Below are 16708 nucleotides of genomic sequence, written 5' to 3' on the forward strand. Positions count from 1 at the left end.
CCAGGATCAAACGATTCTCATACCTCAGCCTGCTGAGTAGCTGGGACTACAGGTGTGTGCCACCATGCCCAGCTAATTTTTGTATTTTTAGTAGAGATGGGGTTTCACCATGTTGGCCTGACTGGTCTCGAACTCCTGACCTCAGGTGATCTGCCCACCATGGCATCCTAAAGTGCTGGGATGACAGGCGTGAGCCACTGTGCCTGGCCCAAGTCATATTCTCCTATGTTTAAATTGTTCCCATTCTGAGACCACTTCTATTCAGCCTTTCAGGTTTTCCATGTATAACATATTTTTCAAGACCTAGTTTAATTCTCAGCTCTTTCAATAATCAGAAACTCTATAGTGTTTTCATATCCATCTTCACTTGATTCTAATTAAAATCCTGTGTAGGTAAGAAGAGCTAGCTAGGATTATCAGCTTTATTTTACAGATGAGGAAACTAAGGCTCTGAAATTAAGGGACCTACCCAAACTCACATATTAAGTGTCAGAGCTAGGATTTGAACCTACGTCTTCTGATTAAGTCCAGTGATCAATTCCTGGTTTATAGTATGCTGTGACACTTTTCTAAGTCCTCTGGAATTTATAATCTATATTATGTTATTCGAAGTCTTATTTTCTATGCTCTATTTTGTGGCACATAATGCATATTTACATAGACAACAATTAGAGCATATTTATTTGTTGTCCTCTAATTGCTGCCTATATAACTTATCTCTCTACTGGAGCAAATCAGACACTGTAACTCTTTTCTGGACTTCACATAGCCTAGTATAGTGCTATGCGGGTCATAAGCACTAAATACATCCTGGTTAGATGACTGATCCTTTGCACTACATCACTTTATATCTTTCTTAAGGCCATCTTTCTTTCACACACACATTATGCTCTAGTAAATATTTCCTTAAAGAATCAATACATTAATGATGGAAGTTCTTTTTCCCTGGGAGCACTCCCTCACTAAATAAGGAGCAGCCCTTAAGACTCCTTTTCACCGCCTTTACATCTCTCTCTTGCTGCCTCTTGTTCTTTGGATAGATACCTCCTTCATACACAGAATTCAGTAGAGGGCCTGAAACACAACCTAGTAAGTAGGTAAGGGTTTTATTTTTATATTCAAGCCTGCTCTAGACTTTCAGGAGCCAAAAGTTCAAATCACAGCAGGACTGATTCAGCCCTTTCACAAGCAATTTAGTACTATGCAGTTTGTTTAGGATGGTCAAGTTTCCAGGCCCTGGCAGAGCAGCATCATTATCTCTCTTAGCCTTCATGTATCAACTTCCCTGGCCATATTTCACTTTCTATGTCTTTCTTCTCTGAAATCAGGTGAACATACAAAATCAGACACACATACAAAATCAGACATACATTTTTCAACAACCATGTCAAATATGTTCAAGGATTTACCACAATATTGGAAGTTGTTTTTCCTCTCTGGATTAGATAAAACCAACAAGTATGCAAAAATTACACTTCTCAATCCTTAGTAGAAAGGGGGCACTATTTATTATTCTTCAGCTAGTACATCAACTAACTGAGAAAAGGTAAGTTTTTTTTTTTTTTTCAGATTCTATTCAGTCCACCTCACAGCAACATAACAGCAGATGTTATCCTCATTTTACAAAATGAGGAAATTGAGGGCTACCATAGTATGAGGTGGGACAGAACTAAAATCAAGTCTTTTTTTTTTTTGAGACGGACTCTTGCTCTGTCACCCAGACTGGAGTGCAGTGGCAGGATCTCGGCTCACTGCAAGCTCTGCCTCCCGGGTTCATGCCATTCTCCTGCCTCAGCCTCCCAAGTAGCTGGGACTACAGGCGCCCGCCACCACACCTAGCTAATTTTTTGTATTTTTAGTAGAGATGGGGTTTCACCGTGTTAGCCAAAAATCAGGTCTTCTTACTCTTAGTTAATTGCTCTTTCTCTCTGTGGTGGTGAATTTTAGGCATCAATGTAACTGGATTACAAAATACCTACAGAACTGGTAAAGTATTACTTCTGGGTATGCCTCTGAGGCTGTTTCCAGAGACGACTGGCATGTGAGTTGGTGGACTGAGTGGGGAAGATCCAGTCTCAATGTAAGCAGGTACCAACCAATCTACCTGGGCTGCGGGGCCAAGATAGAACATAAAAGGAGAAAAAAAGCTTTCCTCTCTCCTCCTGGAGCTAGGATACTCTTCTTCTCCTGTCTTTGGATGTCAGAACTCCAGGCTCTCTGGACTTGGAACTCCAGGACTTACTCCAGTGAACCCCTCCAGGTCCTTAGGTCTTTGGCATTTGACTGAGAATTACCCTAAACACTTCGGCTTTGAGGCTTTTGGACTTGGACTGAGCCACACTACCGGTATCCCGGTGTCTCCAGCTTGCAGATGGCCAGTCATGGGACTTCTCAGCTTCCATAATTGCATGAGCCAATTCCCCATCTGTCTGTCCGTCTGTCCATCCATCCATCCATCCATCCATCCATCCATCCATCCATCCATCCATCATCCACCCATCCATCCTATTAGTTCTGTCTCTCTGGAAAATTCTTACTAATATATCCTCCATTACTCTGCTGGACATCCAGACTTCCCTTGAGGACCCCTTTGTATACAAAAAGAAAATCAACACTGCACACCTGGAATCCTACCTAACTAAACAGGAAGACTAAATCAGAACTGAGTTTCTATCCGTAGAAATAATATTACAATGTAAAAAGAAAAGGGGTCCTATTCCTTGTCATTACACAGTAGAATAGAAAATATATATTTAAAACTTATATACAGTTTTTGTTTAATTACATTTTTAAAAACATTTTACTTTTACCTGGAAAATCTTTTGTTTTTCAGAAATCTTGTTTTCTAAGCACCTCATGAAAAGACGGCAAACATTTTGACTCTCTTTTCAGAAGACCAGTATTCTACAAATAATACTAATCTTCAACATCTTAGTTTTATTAAATGCTCTTTAATTTCACTTTGTAAGATTTCTCCATCAGATGGTTTACACACCGCCTTTTGAGATTATTAAATATGAATTTTGTTAAAGTGATATGAAGACATTGGCAGTTTGAGAGATCATTGGGTTATTTTTATTTATTTATTTATTTTTAGATGGAGTTTCGCTCTTGTTGCTGAGGCTAGAGTGCAATGGCACGATCTCGGCTCACCACAACCTCCGCCTCCTGGGTTCAAGCAATTCTCCTGTTTCAGCCTCCCGAGTAACTGGGATTACAGGCTTGCACCACCACGCTTGGCTAATTTTTAGTAGAGACGGGGTTTCTCCATGTTGGTCAGTCTGGTCTTGAACTCCTGACCTCAGGTTATCCGCCTGCCTTGGCCTCCCAGAATGTTGGGATTACAGGAGTGAGCCACCGCGCCCAGCCATTTGGGTTATAATAGGAATCTTTCCACAGTGTCTGTTTCCTTAAAAATATATTTAAGACATAAACATATGAATAAGGAGCCTATACATACATGTTTCAAGGTAAGAAAAACCATGTATATAAGGAGTTCCTAAAGTTTATACTGTTTAAACTCATAAACATAAGATCAGAAGAGACGGAAAACAAAAATGACCTTATACTAAACTCAGCAATTCTGAATTGTGTTCATAATAAACCTTTCCTAATAGCCTTTTACTTTTTCATCCAAAACAAATAACTTGTAGTGAACAAGAAGGAAAGTATGTTAACTTAATTTTTTTTTTTTTTTTGAGATGGAGTTTTGCTCTTGTTGCCCAGGCTGGAGTGCAATGGCGGGATCTTGGCTCACTACAACCTCCGCCTCCTGGGTTCAAGCAATTCTCCTACCTCAGTCTCCCAAGTAGCTGGGATTACAGGCATACACCACCATGCCCAGCTAATTTTGTATTTTTTAGTAGAGACAGGGTTTCACCATGCTGGTCTTGAACTCTTGACCTCAGGTGATTCACCTGCCTTGGCCTCCCAAAGTGTCGGGATTACAGGCGTAAGCCACTGCACCCAGCCTATTAACTTTTAAAAGTTTCCTACATACTTCCTGGAGGAAAGTGAGATTCTAATTTTGGGGGTTGGGATTGGAGAGTAGAGAAGTGGATAAGAATGATGGGCAAAACTTTGGTTCTTATATATATGCTGCTGCTTTTTTAAAAATGAAATTTTTATTCAATTGGGAAAATCATACTGGGAGAGGGTAACAGTACTATAAAAAGTTAATCATCCGGTCATGAATTACATTTAAAACTGGAAGGTGCAGGATGGCAAGACAAGCAAGAAGCTCAACATTGCCAACTATGGACAACTTGAGTAAGTTTGACTTGTGTTTTACCTTAACCACCAGACCATTCCTTCTGTAGCTCAGGAGAGCACCCCTTCACCCCATTTGCTCGCAGTATCCTATACTCTTTGTGCTCTCACTGCAGTTCCCTTTGGCTTCCATGTTTTCCTTGTTCCCCTCCATGCCTAGCTGGATTGCAGAATTAAGTTTATGATTACCAAATAACAAAACAAAACTGTAAGGTGCCTATTGCTATACAAGCTTCCCTAGTTTCAATTTATACATTTATCACTCATTTACTCAGTAATTTAACAATTAGGTAATTCATGCTTATTAATTGCCAGGGCTTGGATTGGACCTTGAGGATAAAAAATGAAGAATGCATGAGATCTGGCAGCCTAGAAGGGAGACAAACTGGAGTGTGAAAAATGAAGCCCTTCTTTATCTTTCCCTTCTTTCTTTTCCCTTTCCCTTTCCTTTTTCCTTTCCCCTTTCTTCTCTTTTCTTTTTTGACAGGGTCTGGCTCTAGCACCCATGCCGAAGAGCACTGGCGCGATCTTTGCTCACCTCAACCTCTGCCTCCCAGGCTTAAGTGATCCTCTTGCCTCAGCCTCCCATATTATGAACTTTTCATTACTAAATTTATTCACCAAATTAATATACAACAGAATTGCAAATAATACAGTTCTCGAACAGAATTAGCAGCAAATTCACTAAAACTTTTTTCTTTTTAATCAGTGAGGAGACCATCCTTTGAATGTCATTTTTTGAGGATATATAGCTGTCTTTTATTTGTAGGTTCTGTTTTTTTTAATTCATAGAAAAGAAAGTCCTCTCCTGATCTGAATGTATGCATTCAAACTTATTCCCTAGGGTTAACCTTGGCTGTTTCATTTTGTCTGTAGGGTAGGGACTTATCCTGAGACAATGGTCTTGATAAGTTGGTAAAGCCATTCCATCACAAGTCATCAGTACTTTATCTGTGCCCTTGAGTTTTTCACAACATGAGTTGGTTTTAATTTTCAACATAATCTGAAAAGAATTCTTCAAATGCTTCAAATACTCTGTGTTTTGGGGAAGACATCAGGCCTAGCAGGAATTTGGATCATGAGCAGATTATAGAATCAGGCTCTGGCTAGTAGAATCCACATATCTGCCTGTGTAGATTCCTTCAGTAGCAGCTTGGCATGGTTCTTGCCAAGGTCCTCTGGAGCACTGCTGCTCTGTTGCCCTAAAGGTTGAAGGCCAGTTCAGTACTGAGGAAGGTTCTATTGGTGGTCTCAGCAAAAAGTGATAGCCCAAAGCCCAGAGACTCCTCAGGGTTGGCTCCTTTCATGTGATCCATGTAAATAAAGTAAGAACTTGTTGAACATGCTCCTCAAGAGTGCCGTGATTTAGTCAGCCATCTGAGGTGATACACCTACAGAGTATGCTATTCCTCTAACACTTTGGATTTTTCTAGGATCTGTGAGCTGAATAGGTCTCAAGATCTTCCTTCAGGACGTAAGAAAAATATTCTACCACCTCTATGAGGCATGCCCAACACACCATCTTTAGCTCAAATAACTTACCAACAATCCCAAACTATCTCAGCAGAAGGTTGTGGTCATAAAGAGCCAAGCAAAGAAAGTTTCCAAGTAAAGCCACCACTGTAATGGACATTACAGTTGTGCTCCACAGACCCACCATACAAAGGCCTACTTAATAATTAAGGGTTGTTCTTGTTTTGTTTATTTTCGTTCAATAATCATTAGTTTTTCCATCCACTAGCTTTGTGAAGTTGACTTCAAAATGTCTGAAGCCTGCATTGTGGTCTTTGGCATGGATCTTTTGGAATTTGATGGGGTGAACAGACACTGACACAAGAAAGTTGCAGCCTACAGAGGTGAAAAAGTGGATCTGGATTGTCATGTGGGTGCCATAGAGTTATAGGGGGGCTATCAGTGAAGCATGGAGGTGATGGTGATGGCTGTGGCTTCAGCTTCCTCTTGCAGTCCTCCTGACTATGTCTTTTAAAACGGATTAACTTTTAAAAGGATATTTGTATAGCATTTTGCAATTACTGAAAGTAGGCTTTTTATTCAAAAAAGTACAGAAACCACATTTTAGATTGTGGCTAAAATTTTAAATTCATGGCTGGGTGTGATGGCTTATGCCTGTAATCCCAGCAGTATGGGAGGCTGAGGCAGGCAGATCACCTGAAGTCAGGAGTTCAAGACCAGCCTGGCCAACATGGTGAAACCTCATCTCTACTAAAAATACAAAAATCAGCTGGGCATGGTGGTGCACATCTGTAATCCCAGCTACTCGGGAGGCTGAGGCAGGAGAATTGCTTGAATCCGGAAAGTGGAGGTTGCAGTGAGCTGAGATCTCACCACTGCACTCCAGCCTGGGTGACAGAGTGACAGAGTGAGACTCCGTCTCAAAAATAAAATAAAATAAAATAAAAATACATTTATTATGATTATCAGCTATTTAATCATTAAATCTTATACCTCACAGCATCTATCTAGTTCTTATTGGAAAGGTCTCCTTGGCTTTAGTAGTTAACACATACATACTTATGGATTATTGAGAATTGTTTATTTTGATGGAGGCAAACTCATATACTTTTAATTACTAGCCCATCCTATTTAAGGACTCATGCTTTGCTTATAAAGTGTTACTCAGGGACAACCTAATAAGAAAATGTATGGTGCACTGAAATAATGAAAATGCACAATTCCATGGTACCTACATTCATTCTGCAAAGAATAAGGACAGAAAGAGAATCTTCCAAGCACCAATCCTTGCCTTTAGAAAATTGAAATTTCATTACAAACAATTCTTTCTACAACCAGCTACTGGTTGATCTTACATTTCATCTGGTGTGCAATGGCTGCAAACAGCAGCCTCCTTGGTAGTGTTTGCAGCCTGTTGCTTGTATGGGTTACTCTAATGGATGCTGGAGACAGCCCTTTCCAATGTATATTCATGTCTCTGACCCTGCACTATCACCAAACTAGAAAAACAAAAACAAAAACAAAACCTGATCTGGAGGGTCTTTGAGATAGAGGTCACTGTTACCACATCCCTTCCTGCCTTGCAGCCTGTGCAGCCTGCCATGAGTGAGGGGACAGCAGATGGGAACAGTATCCTCTCAACTGTTCCTCAAGAGTTCTTGACTGTCAGCTCTTTCCCCTCCCATGAAAGGAATTCTCCTGATATGATTATACTGTTGCCTTTTCCCATTCCTCTTTCCCCTACTAGGAAAAAAAAAAAAAAAAAAGTACTGCAATGAATGTGAGAATATTTGTTCTAACATTTTACAGTTTTTCAATGAGAACTGAATTACGGGATATATAAATGTTTCGCATGGTGGAAAAAGGGTAGAGGTCACAATTTCACAGCTACCCAAATCACACTTCTCTGTTAATAAAGGAATTCTTTTAATAAAGTCATGTAGCCTGGATGGGCGTGGTGGCTCACGCCTGTAATCCCATCACTTTGGGAGGCTGAGGCGGGGTGACCACCTGAGGTCAGGAGTTCGAGACCAGTCTGGCCAACATGGTGAAACCCCATCTCTACTAAAAATACAAAAATTAGCTGGGCATGGTGGTGTACACCTGTAATCCCAGCTACTCAGGAGGCTGAGGCCAGACAATCGCTTGAACCCAGGAAGCAGAGGTTGCAGTGAGCCGAGATCACGCCACTGCACTCCAGCCTGGGTGACAAGAGTGAGACTCTGTCTCAAAAAAAAAAAAAAAAAATTAGCCAGGTGTGGTGGTGGGCACCTGTAATCCCAGCTACTCATAAGGGTGAGGCAGGAGAATTGCTTGAATGCTGGAAATGGAGGTTGCAGTGAGCCAAGATCATGCCACTACACTCTAACCTGGGTGACAGAGTGAGCCTCCATCTCCAAAAAAAAAAAAAAAAAAAAAAGAAAACAAAAGAAAAAAAAAGTCAGTCATGTAGCTAAGAGGATTTTCTTACTACTAAATAATCAGCATTGATAGGCCATTTGAGTTTTTATTAGTCTTTGGGTTTTTATAATATCCAGCAAAACAACTCTTCCAAAAGTCAATTTGGCAAAATCAATAATCGAAGGGACATTTACTTTGTTTGTTTTTCTTATACCATGAAGAATAACATCTGGGGGAAAAAGTAAAATGATTTACCTAGATTTGAAATATATACCTAATTTTTTTACTAGTGGAAGGAAGGAAGGAAGGAAAGAAAGGAAGGAAGGAAGGAAGGAAAAGGAGGCAGGGAAGAAGGGAGGGAGGAAGGCCGGCCAAATTCAGTTATGGCTGTGATAATCAGATTTGCTTTTCAAATCAGATTTAAGAACTATGGCTTTCACAGCCACCAGATACAGTACACATCATACAAATATAAAATAGTGTCTGTGAATACATTCTTCAGAAACAAAGAATACTTCAGTGAAATGAAAATTCTTACTGCTGTTAAATAGCTAGGAAAAGAGCCTTTAAAGGTGTACACTTAACCATCCCAGCAAGGCTACTCTGTACAATAGCAGACATTTAAGAAAATGAGAAGATAGCTCACTACACCCCCTGGTGGCCACCCCCCAAACACTTATAAACAACAGATAGTTCTCTATTCTGTACAGGAAGTGTAACCCACATGGTGGGAGGTTCACAGGGTGCAGAGAGGCCCACAGCAAAAGATGAACGGTGGCTGGGCACGGTAGTTTACGCCTGTAATCCCAGCACTTTAGGGTCCAGAAGTTTGAGACCAGCCTGGCCAACATGGTGAAACCCTGTCTCTACTAAAAATACAAAAAATTAGCTGGGCGTGGTGGTGGGCCCTGTAATCCCAGCTACTTGGGGGGCTGAGGCAGGAGAATTGCTTGAACTCAGAAGGTGGAGTGTGCTGAGATCGCCCCATTGCACTCCAGCCTGGGCGACAGAGTAAGACTCTGTCTCAAAAAAAAAAAAAAAAAAAAAGATGAACAGTTTCTATGTGATCAGTTACAGCCACTTTCTAATAAATGGAAAGCTCTACTTTTGTTTAAAAACAGCAACAAAACAAAACAAAACAAAAAAACAACTCTGGCCAGCCGCAGTGGCTCACACCTATAATCCCAGCACTTTGGGAGGCCGCCGGATCACCTGAGGTCAGGAGTTCGAGACCAGTCTGGCCAACATGATGAAATCTCATCTCTACTGAAAATACAAAAATTAACCGGGCGTGATGGCACGTGCCTGTAATCGCAGCTATTCGGGAGGCTGAGGCAGGAGAATTGCCTGAACCTGGGAGGCAGAGGTTGCAGTGAGCCGAGATCATGCCATTGCATTCCAGCCTGGGCGACAGATCGAGACTCCATCTCAAACAGCAACAACAATAAAAAACCCTCTGTTTCTCTTTCTAATGTATATTTCCTGTCCTAAGTGCAATCAATATTCAGCTTCTCCATGAAATGTTAACATCATCACTCTATTTCTTAAAGAAGAGTGAGGTGATAGAGCATTTTATTGCCAAATGGCTCAGAAAAAAAGTTCCTGGTATTGTGTTTATAATTTATCTGTAAGTATGAGATTGTTTCAATTTTTTTTTTTTTTTTTTTGAGACAGTGTCTTGCTCTGTCTCCAGGCTGGAGTGCAATCTCAGCTCACTGCAACCTCTGCCTCCTGGGTTCAAGCGATTCTCCTGCCTCAGCCTCCTGAGTTGCTGGGATTACAGGCACGCGCCTCCAGGCCCAGCTAATTTTTGTATTTTTAGTAGAGACGCGGTTACACCACGTTGGCCAGGCAGGTCTCGAACTCCTGACCTCGTGATCTACCTGCCTCGGCCTCCCAAAGTGCTGGGATTACAGGCGTGAGCCACCGCACCCAGCCTAAAAATTTTTTTAAAGATAAAAAAGATGAGGATTAAATTATCAGCTCATATTTACAATGGACCTGCTTTTTTCCCCACTTTTTCTCCCTTTTAAAAATTTAAGTACAATACTTATATTCTCAAGGCTTATATAGTCTTTAACTAGAACATATATATACTGATGCAGAAATACATTTTTCCTCTTTTCACAGCTGAAAGATGGACAATGTAGTAAATATATTGTCATGATATTTAAATCCATAGAAAAATTATTTCACCAAATAGGTTTGAATAAAGATGAAGTCCTATCTCAAAGATAAAAAATAAACAGAGCAAATACATGATAAAGAAAACCTGACAAGGTACCACAGAAATCTGGAAGAAAAATTTAGCTGCAAATTAGTAACAGTGCCACTGAGAAACCATCTCTTATATAAGGATATGCCCTAATCCTGTGTTTTTTGTTTTTTTTTTTTTGAGATGGAGTCTCGCTCTGTCGCCCTCGCTGGAGTGCAATGGCACAGTCTTGGCTCACTGCAACCTCCACCTCCTGGGTTCAAGCGATTCTCCTGCCTTAGCCTATCAAGTAACTGGGACTACAGGTGTGTGCCACCACGTCTGGCCAGTTTTTGTATTTTTAGTAGAGACAGGGTTTCCATTATGTTGGCCAGGCTGATCTCGAACTACTGACCTCGTGATCCGCCTGCCTCAGCTTCCCAAAGTGCTGGGATTACAGGTGTAAGCCACGGTGCCCGGCCCAATTTTTCTTTTCTTTTCCTTTTCTCTTCTCTCTCTTTCTTTCTTTAACAGAGCCTCGCTTTGTCGCCCAGGCTGGGGTACAGTGGCAAAATCTCAATCTCGGCTCACTGCAACCTCTGCCTCCCAGGTTCAAGCAATTCTCCTGCCTCAGCCTCCAGAATAGCTAGGATTACAGGCGCGCATCACCATGCCTGGCTAATTTTTGTATTTTTAGTAGAGATGGGGTTTCACCATGTTGGCCAGGCTTGTCTTGAACTCCTGACCTCCGGTAATCTGCCTGCCTTGGCCTCCCAAATCCCATGTCCGGGATTATAGGCATGAGCCACCATGCCGGCCCTATGTTTTCTTTTAACTGCCTTTAAACTATTTCTACTTGAATATTGTCCTGTTGTTTCACATATCCAAAGGCAAACTCTTCATATGGCTTCTGACAGAGTTCCCTTTTTTAACTAATATTATTTGTAGTACAGTAATCAATATTCTTCTATTCCTGTTCATTCACTAAGCATTTACTGAGTGCCAACTACATGCTAATTGGATACCCAAGTAAAAGACATAAACCCTATCCTCATGCTGCTCTCACACAGGAACTAGCTATTTGCCTGAATAACTGCAACAGCTTCCTTGATAGTTTTCTTGCCTCCCCTCCCCTCATGCTGTATAATACTGCCAGACTCCTTCTGGCAGTCATGTTATACATTTTTTCTTTTGTGTATGTGTGTGAGACCAAAGTTTTGTTATTACTCAAATCAGTCTCCCTGAAAACTTGAGGATCAGAGTTGTTTTTTGTTTTTGTTTTTTTTCTGAGACGGAGTCTCACTCTGTTGCCCAGGCTGGAGTGCAGTGGTGCAATCTCGGCTCACTGCGACCTCTGCTTCCTGGGTTCAAGCGATTCTCCTGCCTCTGCCTCCCGAGTAGCTGGGATTACAGGCATGTGCCACCATGTCTGGCTAATTTTTGTATTTTTAGTAGAGACAGGCTTTCACCATGTTGGCCAGGCTGGTCTGGAACCCCTGACCTCAGTTGATCCTCCCATCTTGGCCTTCCAAAGTGCTGTGATTACAGGCATGAGCCACCGTGCCTGGCCTGGATCAGAGTTTTGGTATAAAGGATAATTTGTTGGGTAGGGGACCATTGAATTGGGAGTGCTGATTGATTGGCTCAGAGATAAAATCATAGGGAGTTGAATTTGTTCTCTTATGCTGAGTCAGTTCCTGAGTGGGGACCATAGAACTGGTTGGCAGGTCCACGTGGGGTCATCTGGTTGTCAGAAATGGAAAAACCTTATGTATTAGTCAGAGTTCTCTAGAGGGACAGAACTCTATATAAATATATTTATATGAGAGTTTTTTAAGTATTAACTTAAAGGTCCCACAATAGGCCATCTGCAAGCTGAGGAGCAAGGAGAGCCAGTCCGAGTCCCAAAACGGAAGAACTGAAGAACCTGGAGTCCAATGTTTGAGGGCAGGACGCATCCAGCATGGGAGAAAGATGTAGGCTGGGAGGCTAGACCAGTCTGTCCTTTTTATGTCTTTCTGCCTGCTTTATATTTGCTGGCATCTGATTAGATTGTGCCCACCAGATTAAGGGTGGATCTGCCTTTCCCAGCCCACTGACTCAAATGTTAATCTCTTTTGCAACACCCTCACAGACAGACCCAGGATCAATACTTTGTATTCTTCAATCCAATCAAGTTGACACTGAGGATTAACCATCACACCTGAAAAGGCATCTCAAAAGGCTGATCTTAGGTTCACAATAGTGATGTTACCTTTAAGAGTAATTGGGGGCTGGACACAGTGGCTCATGCCTGCAATCCTAACACTTTGGGAGGCCAAGGTGGGCGGATCACCTGAGGTCAGGATTTCGAGACCAGCCTGGCCAACATGGTTAAACCCCGTCTCTACTAAAAATAAATATAAGCTGGGCATGGTGGCATGCACCTGTAATCCCAGCTACTCAGGAGGCCGAGGCAGAAGAATCGCGTGAACCTGAGATGGAGGTTGCAACGAGCCAAGATCGTGCCATTGCATTCCAGCCTGGGCAACAGACCAAGATTCCGTCTCAAAAAAAAAAAAAAAGTAATTGGGGGCCGAGACAGCTGAATCACTTGAGGTCAGGATACAAAAATTAGCTGGGTGTGGTGATGGGCGCCTGTAATCCTAGCTTCTTGGGAGGCTGAGACAGGAGAATCACTTGAATCCAGGAGGCGGAGGTTGCAGTGAGCCGAGATTGCACCCCAGCCTGGGTGACAGAGTGAGACTCCATCTCAAAAATAAAATAAAATAAAATAAAATAAAATAAAATAAAAAAATAAATAATTGGGGAAGTTGTGAATCTTATGACCTCCTAAATAATGGCTGGTAATATTTAGAATTAGTTATGTCATTCTTCTACACATAGATCTATCAAATCGAAACTCCTCTGCTTTTAAGGTATACACAGTTACCTTGTTACTGTCCTAAAACACATTAGTGCCTATTTTCAGAGTTTTGATGATATCCTTCCATTCTCCCCACTCTCCTATGTTTGGAATGCTACCCTTTTCTTCTCTTCTCCTATCTAAATCCCATTCATTCATCATGACTCAGCTCTTCCAAGAGGTTTTATGAGATTTCTCTGGCCCACATTGCTTTTTTTCCTCTCCTGCAAATTTTATTTTCATTGCTATCTTTGAAACAACTGGGGAAAAGACCGAATTTTCTTTTTGTTTTGTTCTTATTTTGCTTAATTTTTCCCTCATAAAGACCAAATTTTCCAAGGTAAAGATTTTTTTCAGCAGATAGTGAGTAATTTTTTATGTCCATGAAAGACTAAAGAGGAAGAAACTAGGCTTAAAAATAGGGGAGGGTTTCAGCTGAACATGAAAAATAATTTCTTCATTTTCAGAGTAATTAAAAAATAAAAAGTATAATATATGTATTGCTTGAATTGAGAGAAGAAATGTAAAACTCCTTTATACAATTCTTATCTTGGGGTTGGCACACACAAGAATGAAAGAATTCTACTATAATTAAAATTAAATTAAGATCTCAAAGTACTTTATTTCCTACCATACCTATTCACTATTCTCCTTAAAAAAGGTGTCCTGAGATTGCAAAGATACATTTCAGTGCAATCTTGTTCATTTTTATTTATCATCTTATAATTGTAATAGGTTGACCCATATGAGACAGCTGTTTACAGTTAATATGGTTGAATGTTGGCGTTTGATGTTTTTTTTATTTTTTGTTTTTGAGACGGAGTCTTACTCTGTCGCCCAGGCTCTGGAGTGCAGTGTTACCATCTCTGCTCACTGCAACCTCTGCCTTCCGGGTTCAAGCGATTCTCCTGCCTCAGCCTCCTGAGTAGCTGGGATTACAGGCGCATGCCACCACGCTTAACTAATTTTTGTATTTTTAGTAGGGACGGGGTTTCGCCATGTTGACCAGGCTGGTCTCGAACTTGTAACCTCGTGATCCGCCCGCCTCGGCCTCCCAAAGTGCTAGGATTACAGGGGTGAGCCACCGCGCCCAGCCGGTTTACTTTTATAGTTATCTTCCTGGCTATTCCTCAGTCAGCAAAGTGGGTCATCACACAAGAAAAAGCTGAGTCCATAAATATGCAAAAGAAATACTGGCATCACATTTCATCCATTTATCTTTTCACAGACAGGTTGGAAAGGTTCCCTGGCAAAACTCCAGCCAGCCTGCATACTGGGGTGGAGCTTCGGGAAGTTCGCACAATTTGCATGGGGCGGAGCCTGGCCCCTCCTCTTCCTTTGTGAAACCAGGGATTCAAACTGCAAGGCAGGAAGCGAACCAGCAGGAATTCTAGCCTTGCAGAAAGTCCCTGTTCACCTTTTGTTTTCCTTTTTGCCCCATAAATCCCATTATTCTCACCCTTTAATCGTCTGTGAGACAAAATTTTTGTGGCCATGGGACAAAGACCCCGTCTTTAGCTGAACTAAGGAAAAGTTCTGCAACAACAGTTAATGATATAAAACATGATTTTCTGTAATTATGTTATCTTTTTATGCCTGTCTTCTGAGAAAAAAAAAATATTGCTGGAGTTTAAATATCACAAAAAGGTGGCCAGCCATGGTGGCTCACACTTGTAATCCCAGCACTTTGGGAGGCTGAGGCAGGAGGATCACTTGAGCCCAGCAGTTTGAGACCAGCCTAGGCAACATAGGGAGACCCTGTCTCTACAAAAATAACAGAAAATATTAGCTGGGCATAGTGTTGCATGCCTCCTACTTGGGAGGCTCAAGTGGGAGGACTGACTGAGCCCGTTACTGTATCGCTGCACTCCAGCCTGGGTGGCAGAGCAACACCCTGTCTCAATCAATCAATCAATCAATCACAAAAAGGGGCTAGTATGGCATAAATACATTGTTTCTTAATTCTGGTAAAATAAACATAAAAATTCCATCCTAACCACTTTTAAGTGTACAGTTCATTGGCATTAAGTACATTCACAATGTTGTGCAATCACCACCACTATCCATTTCTAGAACTTTCTTCATCTTCCAAAACTGAACCTCCGTACCCACTAGGCAGTAACTTCCCACCCCATCCCCCAGTCACCATTATTCTGTCCGCATGAATTTGATTATTCTAGGTATCTCATGTAAGTGGAATCATACAGTATTTGTCTTTTTGTGATTGGCTTATTTCACTTAGCTTAATGTCCTCATTTTTACCCATGTTGTGGCATGTCAGAATTTCCTTTTTAAAGGCTGAATAATATTCCATTGTACATATAATACCTCATTTTGTTTATTCATTCCCCATTGATGAACGCTTGGATTGCTTCCATCTTTTGGCTACTGTGAATAGTGTTGCTATTAACAGGGGTATATGAATCTCTTGAGACCCTGCTTTCAATTCTTTTAGGTATCTACCCAGGAGTCCAGAAGTGGATTTGCTGGATCATATGATCATATTCTATTTTTAATTTTTTGAGGAATCACCATACTATTTTCCATTGCAGCTATGCCATTTTACATTCCTACCAATAGTGTACAAGGCTTCCAATTTCTCCATGTCCTCACCAATGCTTTATTTTGATAGTGGCCATCCTAATGGGTATGAGGTAGTATATCTCACTGTGGTTTCGATTTGCACTTCCTTAATGATTAGTGATTTTGAGTTTTTTTTTTTATTATTATTAGAGACAGGGTCTTGTACTGTTACCCAGGCTGGAGTGCAGTGGAACCTTCTTAGCTCACCACAGCCTTTAATTCCTGGACTCAAGCAATCTTCTCACCTCAACATTCTGAGTAGCTGGGACAGGTGTATGACACCACACCTGGCTACATTTTTTTATCTTTTGTAGAGATGGAGTCTTGCCGTGCTTCCCAGGCTGGTCTCAAACTCCTGGGCTCAAGAAATCCTCCCTTCTCAGCCTCCCAAGTGCTGGAATTCCAGGCATGAGTCACTGCATTCAGCCTTGAGCATCTTTTCATATGCTTATTGCTTATTTGTTTATCTTCTTTGGAGAAATGTCTATTCGAGTTCTTTTCTATTTTTTTAATTGGGTTGTATGATGGTTAATTTTATGTGTCAACCATCAACCTGACTGGGCCACAGGATGTCCAGTATTTGGTTAAATATTATTCTCAGCTTATCTGTGAGGGTGTTTCTGGATAATATTAACCTTTGAATCAGTAGACTGGGTAAAGCAGACTGTCCTCTCCAGTGCGGGTAGGCCTCACTCAATCTATTGAAGGCCTGAATAGAACAAAAGGCTGAATAAGGGAGAAGCCACTCCTTCTGCCTTTGAGCAAGGACACTGGTCTTCTATTTTCGGACTCAGACTTGGACTCAACGAATGGTGGACTGAGCCACCATTGGCTCTCCTAGTTCTTAAGTCTTTGGACTTGGACTGGAACAATCTCTATGAGAC

General features: G+C 41.3%; 1 protein-coding gene and 1 pseudogene across 10 annotated transcripts in view; one reads left to right on the forward strand and one right to left on the reverse strand.

The window, feature by feature from the left end:
• The window catches only part of SSH2 (slingshot protein phosphatase 2), a 306013-nt gene that overhangs the window by 148663 nt on the left and 140642 nt on the right, over nt 1-16708 (reverse strand). The gene's annotated exons all lie outside the window — the stretch shown is intronic.
• Nucleotides 7071-7196, forward strand: LOC123569608 (small nucleolar RNA SNORA70; annotated as a pseudogene).

The sequence above is a fragment of the Macaca fascicularis genome, chromosome 16 (assembly GCF_037993035.2).
Source record: "Macaca fascicularis isolate 582-1 chromosome 16, T2T-MFA8v1.1".
In the NCBI taxonomy this organism is placed as follows: Eukaryota; Metazoa; Chordata; class Mammalia; order Primates; family Cercopithecidae; genus Macaca; species Macaca fascicularis.